We start from the raw sequence: 21,639 nt of genomic DNA, 5'->3' as shown, positions 1-21,639 counted from the left end.
GAAAATTGCGTGTTTGACTTCACAAAACTCTTCGCAGCTCAGCCCCTTCCTACCTTTCCCGTCTTATTATTCCCTCCTCTCCTCCCTGTATTTTGGGGTTCAGTGACACTGGCTTCCCTCCTCTTCCTGATTCTGTCTCTTTTCTCTAGCTTTCCTCCAGGCCTGGAATGCCCTCCCTTCTGGCTTTCTTCAAATCCCAGTTCAAACTGGTCTCCCCTCCCGCTAGTGCCTCCCCTCAAACCAGGTAGACATCTGATGAGTACGTAGTTGTTTGCCTGTTGTCTCCCCCATTAGAATATGAGCCCCTGTGAGCAAGGAGCATGGTTTCCCCCTCTTACTTTGAATCCTCAGCACTTAGCACAGTGCCTGGCACAGAAATATTTGGTGATTTGACCTCAGCCTCCTAACCCAAGTCGTTTTTCTTTGCCATGCCAGTCTGCAGAATTTGTAAGCAAAAAGTAAGCATTCTTGTCTTCTTCCTCTTTTATATGTAGGATGTAACCACTTCCAAGGGGCTTTATATGCACTGATCTATATATGCTATCTTCACTGAGGATGCTTGAAGAAAATCTGCTCTCAGAAATTTCCTAGCTGTGTGACCCTGGGCAAGTCACTTGATCCCCATTTCCTAACCCTTACCACTCTTTTGCCTTGGAACTGATACTCACGATCAGTTCTAAAATAGAAAGTAAAGGGGGCAGCTGGGTAGCTCAGTGGATTGAAAGCCAGGCCTAGAAATGGGAGGTCCTAGGTTCAAATCTAGCCTCAGACACTTCCCAGCTGTGTGACTCTGGGCAAGTCACTTAACCCCCATTGCCCAGCCCTTACTGTTCTTCTGCCTTGGAACCAATACACAGTATTGATTCCAAGATGGAAGGCAAGGGTTTTTTTTGTTTTTTTTTTTTTTAAGAAAAATAAAGGAAATCTAGAAATAGAATCCTCCACTGAAGCAAGGAGGACTGGCTTCTGAGACAAAGGGTCTGGACTTGAGTCCCAGCTCTGGATACTTTTCCTACTTTTGTGACCTTAGGTAATTCCCTTAACTTCTCTGGTCTCAATTTCCTTATCTCTAAAATGAGAGATATGGACTAGGTGACTTCTAGTCTAGGAGGTTCCTCTTTCCTGCTCAAAAATCTATAGAATTAGGGGCAGTTAGGTAGTACAATGGATAGAGTGCCAGGCCTGTAGTTGGGAGACCCTGAGTTCAAATCCAGAGACAGCTGTATGATTCTGGGCAAGTTACTTAACCCCAATTGCCTAGTCCTTGCCATTCTTCTGTCTTAGAATTGATTCTGACAGGAGGTAAGGGTTAAAAAAAAATCTATGAAATTATGGAAGTTCAGATCAAAGGAACAACAAGGCTGGATGGGTTATAAAAGATAATTTAATATAGCCCTCTCATTTCCTAGAAGAGGAACTGGATTTTCAGAAAGTTAAATGACTTATCCATAGCTACATAACTTGTATAGGCAAAATTAGAACCCGGGTCTTTTGACTCCTAGGCCAGTACTCTCTTTCCTATCCTGTGCTTCTATTCTAATGGATTCCAACTCACTTCAAAATGCTTCCTTTTAAGTGGTGTGAGAGAAAAAATGAATTCATATTCCAAGTATTTAAAATGATAGGATTTTCACAATAACAAAGTGAGAGAGAAAGGGGTTAATTCAGTCAAGTGAGCAGAGCACAGAGCCAAAGACCCACACCTGCAACGCTTTACCAGAGCAGAAGCCCAAAAGCCCCTGGAGTGGGTTTCAGCAAAACTGATCTCCCAAACATCCAGACGCAAAGTGAGCACTAACTTAAAAGGATGCTGGGTAAATGTAGTTCAGGTGGGTCAAAAAAAAAAAAAAGCATCTCCAGCATGAGATACCTGGCGAGGGGTTGCTCAGCCTCTTCCTAAAGCTTTTCAGTGAGAGGAAGCTGACCATCTGCTGAGGTGGTTCAGTCCACTCTTGGACACCTCCAAATTTTAAGACTTCCTTTTGACTTTCCTCTCCTTCTTTGTCCTGGAACTTCAGCCCAGCTCTGAATATTGGAAGAATCCCTCCAGCCCCCTGGAGCCTCTGCTTCTGATGGGATGGCTCCTTCCAGAACACCCAGGTCAGCCACGTCTCATTGCTTTGCTGAGGAATATATGCTGAACCTTCTGGACCACTCCACTTTGTATCTGCTGCTCTGCTTGGTTTTGACTCCACATAACAAGATATTCCCTGACGGTCCTCTCCCTCTCCTGCCTCCTTTTCTTTTAGGGAAAAAAAAGATCTATTTATTTGCTTGTTACCTTAAAATTTCCTGGTATCACCCACCATCCCTGTTCTAGAGAAAGCATTATTTAAGAAACATATATATGTACATATATTTATATATACATAGACTATGTCTTATCCAGAGAAAGAACTGTGGGAGTAGAAACACAGACAAAAAGCTTGATCACATGGGTCGATGGGGATAGGATTGGGGATGTGGACTCTAACTGATCACCCTAGTGCAAATATCAACAATATGGACATAGGTCTTGGGGATGTGGACTCTAACTGATCACCCTAGTGCAAATATCAATAATATGGACATAGGTCTTGGGGATGTGGACTCTAAATGATCACCCTAGTGCAAATATCAATAATATGGACATAGGTCTTGGGGATGTGGACTCTAACTGATCACCCTAGTGCAAATATCAATAATATGGACATAGGTCTTGGGGATGTGGACTCTAAATGATCACCCTAGTGCAAATATCAACAATATGGACATAGGTCTTGGGGATGTGGACTCTAAATGATCACCCTAGTGCAAATATCAATAATATGGACATAGGTCTTGGGGATGTGGACTCTAAATGATCACCCTAGTGCAAATATCAACAATATGGACATAGGTCTTGGGGATGTGGACTCTAAATGATCACCCTAGTGCAAATATCAATAATATGGACATAGGTCTTGGGGATGTGGACTCTAAATGATCACCCTAGTGCAAATATCAATAATATGGACATAGGTCTTGGGGATGTGGACTCTAAATGATCACCCTAGTGCAAATATCAATAATATGGACATAGGTCTTGGGGATGTGGACTCTAAATGATCACCCTAGTGCAAATATCAATAATATGGATATAGGTCTTGGGGATGTGGACTCTAAATGATCACCCCAGTGCAAATATCAATAATATGGACATAGGTCTTGGGGATGTGGACTCTAAATGATCACCCTAGTGCAAATATCAATAATATGGACATAGGTCTTGGGGATGTGGACTCTAAATGATCACCCTAGTGCAAATATCAATAATATGGACATAGGTCTTGGGGATGTGGACTCTAAATGATCACCCTAGTGCAAATATCAATAATATGGACATAGGTCTTGGGGATGTGGACTCTAAATGATCACCCCAGTGCAAATATCAATAATATGGACATAGGTCTTGGGGATGTGGACTCTAAATGATCACCCTAGTGCAAATATCAATAATATGGACATAGGTCTTGGGGATGTGGACTCTAAATGATCACCCTAGTGCAAATATCAACAATATGGACATAGGTCTTGGGGATGTGGACTCTAAATGATCACCCTAGTGCAAATATCAATAATATGGACATAGGTCTTGGGGATGTGGACTCTAAATGATCACCCCAGTGCAAATATCAATAATATGGACATAGGTCTTGGGGATGTGGACTCTAAATGATCACCCTAGTGCAAATATCAATAATATGGACATAGGTCTTGGGGATGTGGACTCTAAATGATCACCCTAGTGCAAATATCAACAATATGGACATAGGTCTTGATCAACAACACACATAAAACCCAGTGGAGTTGCTCTTCGGCTATGGGATGAGGTAGGGAAAGAATATGAATCGTGCAATTTTGGGAAAATATTCTAAATTAGTTAAATAAAATAAAAAAAAAACCCACTATGTCTTGCTATGTTTTCCTATGTCAGTTCTTTTTCTGTTATTTCTCCTTTGTGAATTGTGAGCTCCTTGAGGGCAGGGACCGCTTTTCTTTTTACTAATTGTATCCCCAGCAGGCACTTGATACATGTTTGCTGGATTGGTTTGGGTTTTCTCTAGCATGCTCTCTCATCATTACATCCCTCTTTTCAACTCCTTTTTAGGTCTTGTCTTCCCCTCTCCAAATACAAGCCCATTGAAGGCAGGAATTGCCTTTAATTCTGCTTACATTTTTATTTCCAGAGTTTAGCATAATGCCTGGCACATGGAAGACACTTCCCAAGTGTTTGTTGACTGATTGATATCAGTTCTGATTTTGCCTCTTTGCACTCTGGGGCTCAAAAGAACAAGTCAGAGCCCTTTCCCACAGCACAGTCCATCAACTACTTGAAGGCAGCTGTTCCCCAGAGATAAACAGCCCCTATTTCTTCACTTGATGCTCATGGCCATGGGCTCTTTTGCCACCCTGATGACTCTTCTCCAATTTGTCTGCATCCTCTTTTTACTGTGGCCCCACATTCCAGGGGGGTCCTGACGAGGGCAGATTACAGAGAGACTATAACGTCCTCATCCCTGGAAACTCTGCTTCTCCCAAATACAGCCGAAGGTGGCCTTGGGTTTTTAGCTGACTTTCTCAGGACACACAGTCCACCAAAACCTCAACAGTGTTCTCAGACAAGACTTAATTTTACTGCCTTCACCTTGTCTATGTGAAGCTGATCTTTCTGACCCCAGGAGGGAAACACTTTATGACCATTGATTAGATCACTAAAGTATTATACTCTTTTATGACTATTGAATCTATTTTAATAGAGTTAATCCAATTCTTTGGGCAGTTAGTCAATAAACATTTATCTAGGGGGGCAGAGAGCCAGGCTTAGAGGCAGAAGTCCTGGGTTCAAATATAGGTTCAGATACTTCCTACCTGTGTGACCCTGGACAAGTCACTTAATCTCCATTGTTGAGCCCATACTTAGTATTGATTCTAAGATGGAAGGTGAGGATTTTTTTTTAACCCTTACCTTCAATCTTAAAATCAATACTATGTATTGGTTCTAAGGCAGAAGAGCGGTAAGGGCTAGGCAATGGGGAATAAATGACTTGCCCAGGGTCATACAGCTAGGATGTGAATGAGGCCAGATTTGAACCCAGGACCTTTCATCTCTGGGTCTGACTCTCAATCCACTGAGCCACCCAGCTACCCCCAGAAGGTGAGGATTTAAAGAAAATAAACATTAATCTACTACATGCCAGGCACTGTGCTTATTGCTAGGGTTACAAAGTTACAAAATAAGACAGTCCTTGCCTTTGAGGAGCTCACAATCTAATGGGAAACATAGCAAATGATTCTGTGCAAACAGCAACATATGGGATAAATTGGTCATAATCGATCGAGGGAGAGGATTTGAATTAAGAGGGGTCAGAAAAGGTTTCCTGGGGAAGGTAGGGTTTTACCTGGAACTTGAAGGAAGCCAGGAAAGCCAGGAGGCAAAGGAGGAGGGAGGGCATTTCAGACATGGAGATCTAGATCTGGCAATGCAGAAAACTGACTTTGGGGAAATAAGAATGTTGGTACTTTAATACTTTGATGGATCTATTATCTCATTGCTGAGGAATCTCTCCCTCGGCCAGTGCAGATCCCAGCCCTTCTTCTCCTTATGTCTAAGTCTTGCCAGTGATTTTCAAGAAATCGTTCATTGAAGAACATCATTACAAATGGAAAATGCAGCTTGATGACATTAGTATTGTCATGATAAATCTTAATTTCGAATATTCCAGACAGCCAACCACTCAGAATGGATTAAGTGCCTACTATGTGTCAGGCACTTGGCTGGGAGACACAAAGACAAAAATGAAAATCTCAGGGGACTGGGAATGTAAGAAGATTGGAAGAGTAGGAAGGGGCCAGGCTATAGAGGGCTTTATTTTTTAATTTTTTTAAATTTTTTTGACTTGGTGGAACTTTTATTCATTTATTTATTGGTTACTGGCCAGAGCGCCCTCCTAATGAGAGTTGTGTAGAGGGCTTTAAAAGCCACACAAAGGATTGTATGAAGGATGCTGGAGATCAGAGAGCCTCTGGAGTCTATTGAGTAGAGGAATGACGTGGTCAGTACTGGGGGACCACTTTGGCAGTGGAGTGAAGCATGCACTGAGTGTGCCAGCACATAGAGAGGAACCTCCAAGTCACTAAATGATCTTTCTTCCTCCCCTTTCCAGTTCTAGAAGACAGGATTTGGAGTCAAAGTGGGGATTCTTATTCTGGCTTAAGCACCAGTTAGCTGTGTGCTTTTGGGCAAGTCACTTTCCTAAACTCTATTTACCCAGCTGTACACGAGCAAGTTGGACAAATTAATTGATTTTTAGTGTTGTTTTTTTTCAAGTCTTAGGTTGTTATAGGATTCTAATATTCATGACCCTGAATTTTTCTGTTTCAAATGTAGAGAGAGTGGATCTGGCGCAACACTCTAAAAAGAAGCCAATGTGGAGTTTACCTATAGCCAGAGAACCTCTCTCAATAATCTGTGAGAAACTGTAGAAAACATGGTTGAAAGAAGAAGAGAGCAAATGTTATTCTGATTTCCAAAAGGACAAAAAGGTAGATTCTGAAAACTAAAGACCGTTTGTGAGTAAGTATAGAAGAAAGTAATGATTGCTAAGGAGACAGTTAGATGGTTGAGTGGATAGAGTGTTGGGTCTGGAGCCAGGAAGACCTGAGTTCAAATTTGACCTCAGATCCTCACCAGTTGCATGGCCGTGGGCAAATAGTTAACATTTGGTTTGCCTTAATGGACTGGAGAAGGAGATGGCAAACCACTCTGCTGTCTTTGCTGAGAAACTCCCATTTGGGGTCATGAAGAATCCAACAAGTCCGAGTGGAGTGCCTGAACAACAGTGATTACTAAAAACAAACACGGGTTCGCTAGGAACCAGTTATGGGCTTCATGTCTCATCTTCCAAACAGAACACAGGCATACGTATACACACCCTGCCTTTGAACTGCCCTCAAGGTGGCTGTTTCCCTGGAGCCAGCCTTTTGGAACAGCCACCTCCCCCAGAAGTGAGGGACACGGCCTCTTCCATGCCCAAGGATAAAGGGAAGGGAAGTAAAAGAGTTGTCAAGGTAAATAGAAATATAAATCTGGGCCGGGGGGATAAGACTTTCCATTCAAAGAAGAAAAATGTGTCCAGTTGATCTAAATACTGAAAAATGCATTATGAGAAGAAATAGATTTTGGTGGTATGAAGAGGTTATGTAACATCAGAGGGAAACCAAGAAAACAGATTTGGAAAACTATTGGATGTTATAGTCGCCGAGACTACCAGGGAAGCAAAGCTGATGCTACACTAAAGTAAAATCAGATGAAGCAGGAAGGCTCAAGGCAAATGGGGAAACTTTCAGAGCAAATAGTCAGAAAGAGACATTTGGTTTGGGAGATGATGACAAAATGTACTTAGAGATCTCCAGGAGGACGATGAAGACACTAACTTGAACTTCTTACATTTTGATTTTTCTGAGGATTGTTCTATTTAGGGATTTTCCTTTTATACTGTTAAGTAGATAGACATATCATTCAAATGAGCCCCGCTTGTAAAATCAGCCTTATTTATTTTCAATGCTTGTTTAAAGTATTTAGATATCTTTAGAGACTGATAATGTTGGTCCAGGACACCTCTGGGGGACTTATGAGAAAGAATACTCTCCCCATCTAGAGAAAGAACTGTGTGGAGTAGAAATCCATAAGAAAACGTATGATTTATCCCTTGTTTATATTGGGTATATGATTTAGGGTTTGGGTTTTAAAAGATTAGTCTATTAAAAAATGAACAATGTGGAAATAGGATTTGAGTGATAATATATGTATAACCCAATGAAATTGCTTGTCAACTCCAGGACCAGGGAGGGAATGGAGGAGGGAGACAACAAGAATCATGTAACCATGGAAAAAAATTTAAAAAGAAACTGATAATGCTGAATAACTTAAAATGAAATATTAAGCTCACTTTGTCTTGTTGGTGAATTGGATCTTCAATGTGTGGGTAAAAGATAAAAAGGTTTTTTTGGTGGATTACAGTAAATTGATGGTTTGAATAAATTGTTTGCTATACGATGATCATCACAGATTAAGGTTGAATCCCTAGTTTGAATTTGTGTCTAATAAAAAGAGAATTGTCATTCCAAATCATCTTCCTTTTCTTTTTGATCAAGAAACTGGAACTGGAAGGGATTTTTGAGATCTAGTCCAAATCCCTCATTTTGCAAAGGAAGAGACTCAGAGAGGCTAAGTGATTTTAGGATGCCTTCACAGGAAGGAGGTGGCAAGACTTGAGTTTGAACTCAGCTACTCTGTGACCTTCAGAACCATCAGACTGGAAAATAAAGCAAAGATGTAGACAGTCCATCTTGGGGTCAGTGAAGTATTTGACAAGGCAAATTCCAATGGAATTCTTCATTTCCTTGATCTGGGCTCCATATTTTTACTAATGTCATTAAAATTCCCCTCCCCTTTAAAAAATTTTGCTTGTAAATAATAAAAATTCTTAGGTCTTTCCCGTACAAATTGTGATTGATTTAGATAGGAAATAAGAGAATGACAATGTTACCATTAGGTAGGATTCATATCTGGTTGAACAACAAAACCCAAGGAGTAGAGATTAGTCAATAAGAAGCAGTTCTCCACTGCCGTGCATCAGTATTTTGAACTTTGTTCTCTCCTATTCCTTTTTAGCAATGACTTATCCTATTCATGGAAGCCACAAAGCTTGAGAGGGATAGTTATTTCACTGAGTGATGGTATCAGGAAGCCTTTTGGAAGGCAGTATGGTATAATGGAAAGAATATTGACTTGAAGTCAATTTGATTTCAAATTCTGGTCCTGCCACATATTATTGCAATATGAAATGGTCTTGGACAAGTGCACTTTATCTCCCAGGGCCTCAGTTTCCTCCTATGTAAGATGAAGGGACTGAACTTATTTATCTGGAAAATATTTTCTTGTTCTGGCATTCTCCAATTTTAGAACAATAAATAAAATAAATGAGATATTTAAGAGGGGCAAATATAAAGTTATAGGCTCATAAGATCATAGATCTACATCCTAAAGGGAATTTAGAGGTCATCTAGTCTAACTCCTTTATTTTGTAGATAAAGGGACTGAGATCTAGGATATTAAGTGATTGGTTAGAGATGATAAAGGGAGTAATTGGCAGGGGAAGAATTTGAACTCAAGTCCTTTGACACTAGAACCTATGCTCTTCCCACTGGGATACCCTGCCTCCAGAACCTAAATCAAAAACATCAATCACATAAATAGAAGGTTGGGGAAATATATGTATAAAAGATCTTAGAGTTTTAACTGATTATAGGCAATATATGAAGCCACAGGGTGAAAAAAGTGCAAAAAAGTATTTTAGGTTGCATTAATAAAAATAACAAAAATGTTTAGATTGCATTAAAGAAAATATTACCAAAGAAGAAAACAGTTTCATTGTAGTTTGTCATAGTGAGAGCATATCTGTAATAGTGTGCTCAATTCAGGGGGTCAGATTTCTGGTGGGACATTAAGATGGGGTAGTGGAAGGGCAGCTAGAACCTGAGTTCAAACCTGTCCTCACTTTCTAATTGTGTGACCCTGGGTAAATCACTTAACCCCAATTGCCTAACCCTTGCTATTCTTCTTTTTTAGAATTGATACTAAGATAGGAGACAAGGGTTTTAAACAAAAAGATGGAGCAGGGCAATAACATTTCAAGATAACCTTAAGGAGGCATTTTTCACTAGCCTCAGTGGGATCTGTAATAGGTATGGGTCTGGAAATAGAGGAAAAAGATCTTTATTCAGCTAGCTGGGTAGATCCTTATATAAAAGCATCTGCCAGGAGCATACACTTATATACTGCTCTTAGTTAGCTTTCTTCAGCTCTTACAAGAATTTAAATCAATCATAGTAAAGGTCTACATTCACATTATCTGAACTCCAGGACAGGGTAGACTAGTTTATTTCAAGGATGTGTCTCTAGAACAAGATATTCTGGCCCCTCAAAGGAACAGGATGTGTACATTTTTCAATGAATCATCGACGTCCAATATTGTATTTTTCACTCCAAAGAATTGGAGCTTGACTAGAGAAGAGTTACCAGGATGGCAATAAGCCTGAAAACCATATCAAGTGAAATCTAGTTCAACAATTCAGTTCAATTAGCATTTATTTAGTGATGACAATGAAACACAGACCTGAGGCTGGGGAAGGTCCAACGTCTAGAGAAGATCCCTGACATCATGAAACTCAGATCAATATACAGCGTAATAGACATGAATTGGCCAATGGAGAGCCAGTCCTTTGAGCATGCACAGATATTCGCCACCTCTTGAAGTCCAAATAACCACATGGAAATGTGCAGGGAGTTAGTTTCTGATTGATGACTCAAAAGTTGGTACTGTATGATGATGAAACCATCTTCAAATTGTCTATGGAGACCTAAGAACTGACTTAGGTGTGCTTAGTTTAATTAAATGTGCTGCCCTTCTCTTTCCTGTTCCTTTATTATTATTATTTTTAATAAACATTATTTTATTTGGTCGTTTTCATACATTATTCACTGGAAACAAAGATTGTTTTCTTTTCCTCCCCTCCCCTTCCCCCCCCCCCCCCCCGCCTTTCCCTCTCCCATAGCCGACGCATGATTCCACTGGTTGTCACATGTGTTCTTGACTCGAACCCATTTCCCTGTTGTTGGAATTTGCATTATAGTGTTCATTTAGAGTCTCTCCTCAGTCTTATCTCCTCCAACCCTGTATTCAAGCAGTTGCTTTTCATCGGTGTTTTTACTCCCACAGTTTATCCTCTGCTTGTGGGTAGTATTTTTTTTTAGATCCCTGCAGGTTGTTCAGGGAAATTGCATTGATACTAATGGAGAAGTCCATCACCTTCGATTGTACCACAATGTATCAGTCTCTGTGTATAATGTTTTCCTGGTTCTGCTCCTCTCGTTCTGCATCACTTCCTGGAGGTTGTTCCAGACTCCATGGAATTCCTCCACTTTATTATTCCTTTTAGCACAATAGTATTCCATCACCAACATACACCACAATTTGTTCAGCCATTCCCCAATTGAAGGGCATCCCCTCATTTTCCAATTTTTGGCCACCACAAAGAGCACAGCTATGAATATTCTTGTACAAGTCTTTTTCCTTATTATCTCTTGGGGTACAAACCCAGCAGTGCTATGGCTGGATCAAAGGGCAGACAGTCTTTTATCGCCCTTTGGACATAGTTCCAAATTGCCCTCCAGAATGGTTGGATCAATTTACAACTCCACCAGCAATGAATTAATGTCCCCACTTTGCCACATCCCCTCCAGCATTCATTACTTTGCATAGCTGTCATGTTAGCCAATCTGCTAGGTGTGAGATGATACCTCAGAGTTGCTTTGATTTGCATCTCTCTGATTATAAGAGATGTAGAGCACTTTTTCATGTGCTTATTAATAGTTTTGATTTCTTTGGCTGAGAATTGCCTGTTCATGTCCCTTGCCCATTTGTCAATTGGAGAATGGCTTGATTTTTTGTACAATTGATTTAGTTCTTTTTAAATTTTAGTAATTAAACCTTTGTCAGAGGTTTTTATGAAGATTGTTTCCCAATTTGTTGCTACCCTTCTGATTTTGGTTACATTGGTTTTGTTTGTACAAAAACTTTTTAATTTGATGTAATCCAGATTATTTATTTTGCATTTTGTAACTCTTTCTAATTTTCCCTTCCCAAAGGTCTGACATGTATACTATTCTGTGTTCGCCTAATTTTCTTATAGTTTCCTTCTTTATGTTCAAGTCATTCATCCATTTTGAATTTATCTTGGTGTAGGGTGTGAGGTGTTGATCTAAGCCTAATCTTTCCCATACTGTCTTCCAATTTTCCCAGCAGTTTTTATGAAATAGTGGATTTTTGTCCCAAAAGCTGGGATCTTTGGGTTTGTCATATACTGTCTTGCTGAGGTTGCTTGCCCCCAGTCTATTCCACTGATCCTCCTTTCTGTCTCTTTGCCAGTACCAAATTGTTTTGATGACCGCTGCTTTGTAATATAGTCTGAGATCTGGGACTGCAAGACCCCCTTCCTTTGTATTTTTTTTCATTATTTCCCTGGATATCCTTGATCTTTTGTTCTTCCAAATGAACTTTGTTATGGTTTTTTCTAAATCAGTAAAAAAAAATTTTGGAAGTTCCATGGGTATGGCACTAAATAGATAGATGAGTTTGGGTAGGATGGTCATTTTTATTATACTGGCTTGTCCTACCCATGAGCAGTTAATGTTCTTCCAATTGTTCAAGTCTAGTTTTAGTTGTGTGGAAAGTGTTTTGTAGTTGTGTTCATATAGATCCTGTGTTTGTCTCGGGAGATAGATTCCTAAGTATTTTATTTTGTCTTGGGTAATTTTGAATGGGATTTCTCTTTCTAGTTCTTGCTGCTGAGCTGTGTTGGAATTATATAGAAATGCTGATGACTTATGTGGGTTTATTTTGTATCCTGCAACTTTGCTAAAGTTGTTGATTATTTCAATTAGCTTTTTGGTTGAGTCTCTAGGATTCTTTAAGTAGACCATCATGTCATCTGCAAAGAGCGATAATTTGGTCTCCTCCTTGCCTATTTTGATGCCTTCAATTTCTTTTTCTTCTCTAATTGCTACTGCTAGTGTTTCTAATACAATGTCAAATAATAGAGGTGATAATGGGCATCCTTGTTTCCTGTTCCTTTATGTCCTTGGTGAGGTTGGATTACTTTGAGCTGATCCTGGGAATAGATTGTGGGGAAGGGTATCATCCTGTCTTGTATGTGGCCATGGCTATTATTAGCCCACGATCGCCTCTTTCTCTTTGCATTAATTCTCTCTTTATCTTACTTTGAGTATTTAATGAGTATTAAATGGATATTTTGAGATGGGAATGCTCAGGAAACCTTGTGAGTTCCAAATCCAGACATCCCACAAAAGATCTCTCCAGGGACCAAAACTGGTAGCAGAGACTACAGGAGCTGGTAGTGACAGTCACTGGAGTGGAAGAATCAGATGGCAGTAGAAGGAACTATAATGGGAACGAAGATATAATTATGTAGCCAAGATTAGAAGGAGAGTAATAACTTCGGGGAAAAAATTTATAGACAGTTTCTTGGAGAGAGGTCTATCTAAAATATATAGGGAACTTTGCCAAATTTATGAGCTGCTACTCAATTGATAAATGGTTAAAAGATATGAAGGGACAGTTTTTGGATCAAGAAATCAAAACTATGTATTACTATGTAAAATGCTCTAAATAATTATTGATTGGAGAAATGTAAATCAAAACAACTCTGGGCGATCATATCACACCTATCAGATTGGCTCAAATGCTAAAGGGGAAAATGACAAATGTTGGAGGGGGTTTGGGAAAATGGGGACAACATATGACTGGTGGAACTGTGAACTGCTCCTCCTGTTTTAGAGAAGAATCTGGAATTATGCTCAACGAGTTAAAAAACTATATATACCTTTTGATCCAGCAATACCACTATTAGGTCTGTTTCCTAAATGATCTGGGGAATAGGAAAAGAACCTAATGCTGCAAAATATTTATAGAAGTTCTCTTTGTGGTGGCAAAGAGTTGGAAACTGAGGGGATGCCCATCGACTGGGGAATGGCTGAACAAGTTGTGGCATATGATTGTGATGGAATACTATTGTGCCATGAGAGATGACAAGCAGGTTAATTAAAAAAAATATGGAAAGACCTACATGAAACTATGGAGAGTGAAAGGAGCAAAACCAAGAGAACATTATATACAGCAACAGAAAGAAGAACTTGGGTATGTCCACCTCCAGAGAAAGGACTGGTAAATAGGAATAAGCAAGACACAGTTTTATGTATGCCCATATCTTTTTGTGAAATGATGTCTTTTCTAATGCGGAGGGAAAGGAGAAAAGGAGGACGTTCCCTGGGAATTTTAATGTAACAAATGAATTAATTAAAAAATGGAAGATATAATTATTCAAGGATGACAGTAACTTTAAGGGGTATGACTCCTTGTGATAGAAAGAAGTGCCAGTTGGGAACTCATTAGAGTTACATTCAATAAAGTTATACATTTATTAAGCACCTACTATGAGTCAGGCACTGAGCTAAGCCAAATAAGAAATACTAATAAGAAAAAGAGACAGTTTCTGCCCTCAAAGAGCTTATAATCGAATGGGAAAATCTCACAAAGTGAAACTGAAAAGCTGGGGTGGGGGAATCCATTAGGAGCAGGGGGATGATGTTCCTGCCTTTGGAGTAGAAGGAAGCAGAGGAAATGGCGGCACTGACTTTCAGGTACAGCTGGACCATCCAACCAGCAAAGAGTTAAAGCCAAGGGACATTTCATGAAGCATATTAAACAAGGAAGAGAAGTTCTCTGGAGGTCCATATGTGAGTGAACCTTTTTATTTCATGTCTCTATTTTATGCCTGGGTTCCCTATCCATTCTTTACTTTCTATTAAAACTGCTGCTTGGGACCTCTCCCCTGGTAAAAATGTTATACCAGATGACAGCTATGGACCCCTGCCTCTGGGCAAACCCTAGATGGTTTTGTGGAGAGACAGAGTCTTGTTCTGGGTGCTGCTGTAGGGGGAGGGAGATACAACTCCTGATGGCTGAGAGAATACTGAGAACATTGCTAAGATTCTATGTAAGGTCTTTTCTTCAGTTCATTGCAGAAGCACTTAGGGAGAAATTATAGGGAGGCAGCTGGGAGAGACTTTAATAAAACACTTTTACCTTCTGTCTTAGAATTAATGCTGTGTATTAGAGCCAAGGCAGAAGATTAGTAAAGTTTAGGCAATGGGGTTAAATGACTTGTCCAGGGTCATATAGCTAGGAAATATTTGAGGTCAGATTTGAACCTAGGACCTCCCATCTCTAGGCCTGGCTCTCAATCCACTGAGCTATTTAGATACCCTCACAGGGAGACTTTTGAATGGCAGACTGAGATCCTCTTGATCTTGGTATGGGGTCATCTCCCATATATATCCATGAATCTGAGAGCTCTAGTATGTCATTCAAAAGTCTTTCTCTGTCCACATGCCTCCTGTAATGAGTGGGCTCAGTCCTCACTCTGTCAGGGTTAGACAGCTACTTTACCCCTCAGGGTTCCAGTATACTTTGAATAGCTTGTGGGGTCTCTTCTAAAACCATTTGGCTTATGGCCACACTAGTTGTGTGTTTCTGCCAGCAAACAGCACTAGAATTCCATTTAGCCACTCAACAACACCAGGCAGCTCTTACAAAGGGATATTTATTTCAAGGATTATCTATTCATACTCATTAGCTGTGTGGCCCTGGACAAGTCATTTCACCCTGTTTGCCTTAGTTTTTTATTGAGAAGAAAATGGCAAATCAGTTCATCATCTTTGTCAAGAAAATCCCAAATGGGGTCACAGAGAGTTGGACCCAATTGAAAATGATTACACAACAATTTATTACATAGATATAGCAAGAACAAACCTACAAACATGTCACCAAACACCTCCAGGACAAACTTTCCCCTTGTATAACCTTAATTTCTAGGGGGAAGAAACTAGATAGAAACTTAGCTCCATTCCTCCATAATATTGATTCCACCACATTTGTGTCTAGAGAATCACTGCTGGAGGAGTCCTCACTTTAGCTTTTGCTGGAATGGATCCAAGGTGTTTCTCTTAAAGATTCACCACTTGTTCTTCTTTAGGGCATTGATATTGGCTAGAATTTGACCCCTGGATTCTTGCAGCTTTCTTTACTGTGGTTGGAGACTCCATTTTCCTCACCAAGAATGAACACAAAAGAGTGGGGGGAAAAAGGCCAAAAAGGCTTAGATCCATTTCTTGGGGCCCACGTGGCCTCAGAGGGAAAGAAGGCCCTCAGGCCTTCCCCATCTCAGCTTAGTTCCTCACTGGACAACATGAAGAGAAAAGTCCCCAAGCTCCCCGCCAGGATAAGTGAAAAGGCAGGGGAATGTGACCCAGTCCTTTTTGGAGATGCTGACAGTTCTGGCCATACATCCAATTGAAAAAGTCTCCTTGAAACCATGTGGTTAGCCAACTGGAATCAGTTACAGAATGTCCACACATGCTCCACAGTCTTTCCAACCTACTTCCTTTACACGTCATCGCAATTCTTTAGAAGCAATTTCCTAGGTTATCCGTGTGGGTAAGTTGCATCAATCAAGCAAGCTGATGGAGACTGCACATGTGCCGGACTCCCATTACACTCCAGAGGGACCTTCTGAAGTCTCTGCAATAAACTGAAGTAAATCCTTTATGGAGGTTCTTCATGTAGTGCTCAGCATTCTCTCAGCCAATCGGGAGTCATGTCCCTCTCTGCCTATGCAGCAGCAGCTTGGGACTGCCCTTCCTCTTGTGTGAAAGCACAATTATACTTCCCTTACTTTCGTTTATTTTCTTCCCATGTGGTGACCTTTGTAAAACCTAACATGGTGGGGTCCTGCCTCCATATTTGTTTCAAAAAAATGAACATCCCACCTATGGATACAGCCTTAAATATATGTTATATGTATATATATCTTTCTTCCCTCTCTCCCTTTTCCTCTTTCTCTCTCCCCCTCTCTTTCCCTCTCCCTCTCTCTCCCTCTCCTTCCCTCTTTTTCCCTCCCTTCCTTTCCCTCTCCCTCTCTCTCACCTTCTCTCTCTTCTTCCCTTCTTTCCCTCTCCCTTTCCCTTTCCCTCTCCCTCTCTCCCTTTCCTTCTCCACCTTTCCCCCTCTCTCTCTGTCTCTCTCTCTCCTCCCTACCTCTCCTCCTTTACTTGAGTCCCACCTAAACTTAGAAGAGAATTTTGAGGCTAATAGCAATGGTTCCCTTCTGGGAAATTGATTTGCTAATATGAATAGGAATTGAAGAAGTAACTCCAAAGTAAAAAAAAAAATACAGGAACATAAATTTAATCATGAGAAGTATATAGAAGAGTTTCAAGATAAATAATATGGGCTAGGGAGAGAACATTACCATTGAAAGGGGGGCAATCAAAAGAAACTTCCTAAAGGAAGTGACATTGTAAAAGACAGGTAGGAAATTCACAGGGGGGTAACTTGGAGGGGAGAGCATTCCAGGCATATTTAATAGCTTGAATAAAGGTTATAGATCTAGGAAAAGATGAGGGCACATTCATGAGACAGAAAATGACCTGCTTTGGCTGGAGCATAGAGTTCAAAGATGGGAATGAAATGAAAAAAGGTATTTCCACAGTCACACAAGCAGCTAGGTCACAAAGAATAAGCTGAGGAGATGGGGAGGACAGCTGGGTGGCTCAATGAGTAGAGAGCCAGGCTTGGAATTGGGAGGGCCTGGCCTCAGACACTTCCTAGCCATGTGCCTGGGAAACTCATTTAACCCCAATTGCCTTAGCCCTTACTGCTATTCTGCTTTGGAGTTGATAGTTAGTAGAGAGTCTAAGACAGAATATAAAAAAGGAATCTGCTAGAATCAAGAAGATTCAGACAACTGAAATGACTGAACAACAAAACCACGACTCCATATCCAGTGATCTTCCCAATACTCTGCTGCTTCCTTTTGGTGGCTGGAGATTTGGCAGTTGGTCAAGGATCCAGGAATGGTTGAAAGAACTGAAAGTGTTTGATTATGATTGTTATCCAATTCTTCAAGGGCTCACCACCATTAGACTGTAAGCTTCTAAAGAGCAGGAGCTGTCTTTAGTCTTTCTTTGTATTCCCAGCACTTAGCACAGTGTAATGTAATAAAATGCTCACTAAATGCTTGTTGATTGACATCATTTTGAAAAATGATTCTGTTTACTCATGTTGCTCTAAAGGCAGAATGAAGTCTAGAGGAGGAAAGTCCCTCCCTCCCTCCCTCTCTCCCTTCCCTCCTCCTTCCCTTCCCTTCCCTTCCTTTCCCTTCCTTCCATCCTTCCCTTCCCTTCCCTTCCCTTCCCTTCCCTTCCCTTCCCTTCCCTTCCCTTCCCTTCCCTTCCCTTCCCTTCCCTTCCCTCCTTCCTTCCTTCCTTCCTTCCTTCCTTCCTTCCTTCCTTCCTTCCTTCCTTCCTTCCTTCCTTCCTTCCTTCCTTCCTTCCTTCCTTCCTTCCTTCCTTCCTTCCTTCCTTCCTTCCTTCCCTTCCTTCCCTTCCTTCCCTTCTTCCCTTCTTCCCTTCCTTCCTTCCCTTCCTTCCTTCCTTTCGTCCTTCCTTCCTCCTTAGACTTGATACTAATAAGCATTGCTTCTAAGGCAGAAGAACAATAAGGGCTAGGCAGTTGGAATTAAGCGGCTTGCCCAAAGTCATACAGCTTGGAAATATCTGAGGCCAAATTTGAACCCAGGATTTCCAGACTCCAAGCCTGGCTTTCTATACATTGAGCCACCTGGCTAAACTTAAATGCTTTCTTCCTCCATTACTGTAACTCCTCAGTGATCCGGTCCCCATAGATCCCTCTTTTGTAACAAAGGAGGAGAGTTTGGCAAAACCAAACCAAACCCGGGCCAAGTCTGACAGCACATATTTCTCTCAGTATCCGTGCAGGGAGGCAAGCTTTGCTCCCAGTCCTCTGAAGTCAGGACTCATCATTTCACTGATCAGAGTTCTGGTGTTACTCAGTCCATTTCTCTTATTTTACCGAGTGCAAACTGAGCCCCAGAGAGCTGAAGGGTTTTGTCCGAGGTCACACAGTTAACAGAGCAGTAGAGCTGGGATTCAAACTCAGGTCTTATGATTCCAAATCCAGGATTTTTTTTTTTTTGTATTTTGGAAAGCAATATAATGCTAGGAGGGTTGTACTTGGAATCAGAAAGACCTGAGGAAGGGGTAGTCAGGTAGCTCAGTGGGTTGCGAGCCAGTCCTAGAGAGAGGAGGTCCTGAGTTCAAACTGTCTCCAGACACTTCCTTACAATGTAACCCTGGACAAGTCACTTAACCCCCATTGCTTAGCCCTGACTGCTCTTCTGCCTTGGGACCAATACATAATATTGATTCTAAGACAAAAAGTAAGTGTATTAAAAAAAAAAGACCAGAGTACAAATCCCATTTCAGATAGTCACTATGTGACCCTGTATAAATCACTTAACCTTCCCTAAGCCTCAGTTTTCTCATCTACAAAATGGGAATAACAATAGCACTGCACCCGTGGGGTTGTTGTTGTTATTGTTAACCACTTGCCTTTTTTTTTAACTTTTATCTTTATTTTATTCCAGTAACAAATTTCCATATAAGTTTTCCAAAGTTACATGATTCACATTGTCTTCCTCCCTGCTCTCCTTGGTCCTGGAGTTGACAAGCAATTCTTGTCAACCGAGACCCTTGCCTTTCTGTCTTAGAATTGATGCAAGCATTGGTTCCACAGCAGAAGAATGGTAAGGGCTGGCCAATGGGGGTTAAGTGACTTGCCCAGGGTCACACAGCTAGGAAGTATCTGAGGTCAGATTTGAACCCAGGACCACTGAACCATATAGTCACCTCTTCAAGGGATTTTGTTGAGGATGTATATGAAAAGTGCTTCATAAAGCTTAAAGTCAAACATCAATACATGCTTAGCTCTTACTATTACAGGCTGATGCTAGGTCTGCATCTTCACAGAAAGACATAAAATCCAATTATTTTGGAGTGACCATCTTCTCTGCCTGTCACCGTAGGAGAACCCAGAAGGTGATAGGTAGACTTCTGCCCTGTCAAAGCCAGGCAGAGCCCTTTGTGACTCATCCTGAGAGTCTTTTCACCTTGAATGGGGAAAGACTCTTGTCCAGAATTCTATGCCAAACTGGAAGAGTTATTAGTGACACATTCATTGGTGATTAAAATGGGCATGTTGGCTTTTTAAGGGAAAGCCTATTTCTCCCTCAGGACCCCTTGTTTCTGAAGCCCCCTGACACTTTGCACATGGATAGCAATTTTAATCTGAGGGTCTCCACATGCTTTTATGAGTGCTAATTAATTAAGCTTCCCCACACCTCGGTGAGAGCTAGAGGATCACTTAGTCTGGATGGCGGGCAAGCCCACTGTGGAATGCTCCAACGACCCCAACATGCAGTAACGCCATGGGGATGGAGGGCGGAGAATATCAGATTCAATTGAAACTGCTGGGGGAATTTTAGGGAGGCAGAATGTAATTACTTTAGTTGAACCAGGGCCAGGATTTTGGAGTTAACACAACTGCTCTTAGAAAGTCTGCCATCAGATCTCTGGCGACCACAAATGCTTAGGTTTGTGGTTTTAGGTTTCATCCAAGAGGTAACAGCTCGAGCAGCCCAGTGCCACCTAAAACCGTGCTGGGGGACCGATTCCCAGAGAACCAGAGAAGAGAGGGCCACCTACTGAATGAGAAAGCCCATTTCCTCAAGTACCTACTTGTTCCTGGGAGGTCTTTCATCCTCACACCAACCCAGGCCAGCCCTTGCTCAGCTAGTAAGAGCTGACAGGCCCACGGCACAAAGTGATACGACTGCCAGAACAAATTACGGGCTCGTCTTTTTTTTAGCGTTGTCCAAGATTCCAGCAACAAAACAGTAGGGAACTCCCCATCCACATTTTTCCTTGAAACCTCCTTGGTTCTTCCCTCTCGAAAATGCCTGGAGCCTGCCGTCCAAGTCAAACAGAACTCGAGTTTCCCTCTAAGTCAAAAGCAATATTAATTCTGATCCGACATATTTTCCTTCTCGTAGGGTATACGCGTTTAAGAGCTCAACGTGGGGGTCGATGATCTGTAACTGGTATGGACCAAAAAGGAGAAGAAGGAGAAGCAGAAGGGATGAAAAAAGGAGAAATCGAAGGAAGCATTTCTAAGGAGAGAGCAGGAGAGGTTTTGGGTGGGTGGGTGGGTGGGTGGGTAGGGGGTGCCTGACCCTTCTGGTATGAACACACAGGAATGAGAATTTTCCTCTGTGGTCTGTTCAAAGACGAACAAAAAACTGGTATGAGGCCACAGAGTTGTGGTCAAAGATGTCTATACCACACAAATCTCCTTGGTTGGGAGCAAAGAGATTCTTCGAGAATATTAGCCTGGCATACAGCTGAACTAATGCATCCCTGCTTCTCTCCCTAGAAAGGAGACATTGAAGTCCTGTTTATCTGAAGTCTCCAGATTACCAGAGCCATCTTTTTCAAATTAAAACAGCAATGTAAAGTTTTGTAAATGTTAGTTCTTTTAATTGACAGTGGCTTGTATGATTAAAATAAAGGCACTAATATTTTCCCTTGTTTTCTTTTTTATGGAGAAGTTCATTTTTCAGTAACTCAGACAAGGTCTTCATTTTTACGAAGACCCACGCTGACCTTGAAATATCTGATTTTTTTCAGTGAATGTTTGTGCCCATCTGGTTTGAATTTAGCATTCTTATGAGTCATTTCACTGTGATAGGAACACTATGCTATAGAAAACTTCTGTTAATATTTTAACATTTTAAATCAAACACTATATAGGGCATTACCTAAGTTGAGCTGCAATTACAGAGAACTGTGGTCTCTGTTTGTTCATGGTTCACGCCTTCCCCTTTACTTTCTTTCAATTGAACAGAGTACACGGTAAATAAGTGCACAAGCCACATGCGTGTTCAAATACTTTCCCATCTTCTCTTGACATAGATCCCTTCCCAGACTTTAATCGGGGGATTTGGGAAAGGTGGGATCAGTGAGCCTTTGGGAAGTAGGGACGGTCTTTCCTTCCTTATGGC

General features: G+C 41.1%; 1 long non-coding RNA gene across 1 annotated transcript in view; it reads left to right on the top strand.

Annotated features, from left to right (window-relative positions):
* LOC103095880 (uncharacterized) overlaps positions 1-20,751 on the top strand; it is a 47,182-nt gene extending 26,431 nt beyond the window's left edge. Inside the window, exon 6 of the long non-coding RNA XR_008912082.1 lies at positions 20,632-20,751. This is a non-coding gene — a long non-coding RNA (uncharacterized LOC103095880). The remainder of the gene's footprint in view (positions 1-20,631) is intronic.
* The last annotated feature ends 888 nt before the right edge of the window (positions 20,752-21,639 follow it).

This window comes from Monodelphis domestica, chromosome 5 (assembly GCF_027887165.1).
Source record: "Monodelphis domestica isolate mMonDom1 chromosome 5, mMonDom1.pri, whole genome shotgun sequence".
Classification (NCBI taxonomy): Eukaryota; Metazoa; Chordata; class Mammalia; order Didelphimorphia; family Didelphidae; genus Monodelphis; species Monodelphis domestica.
This window is presented reverse-complemented; position numbering and strand designations above follow the sequence as displayed.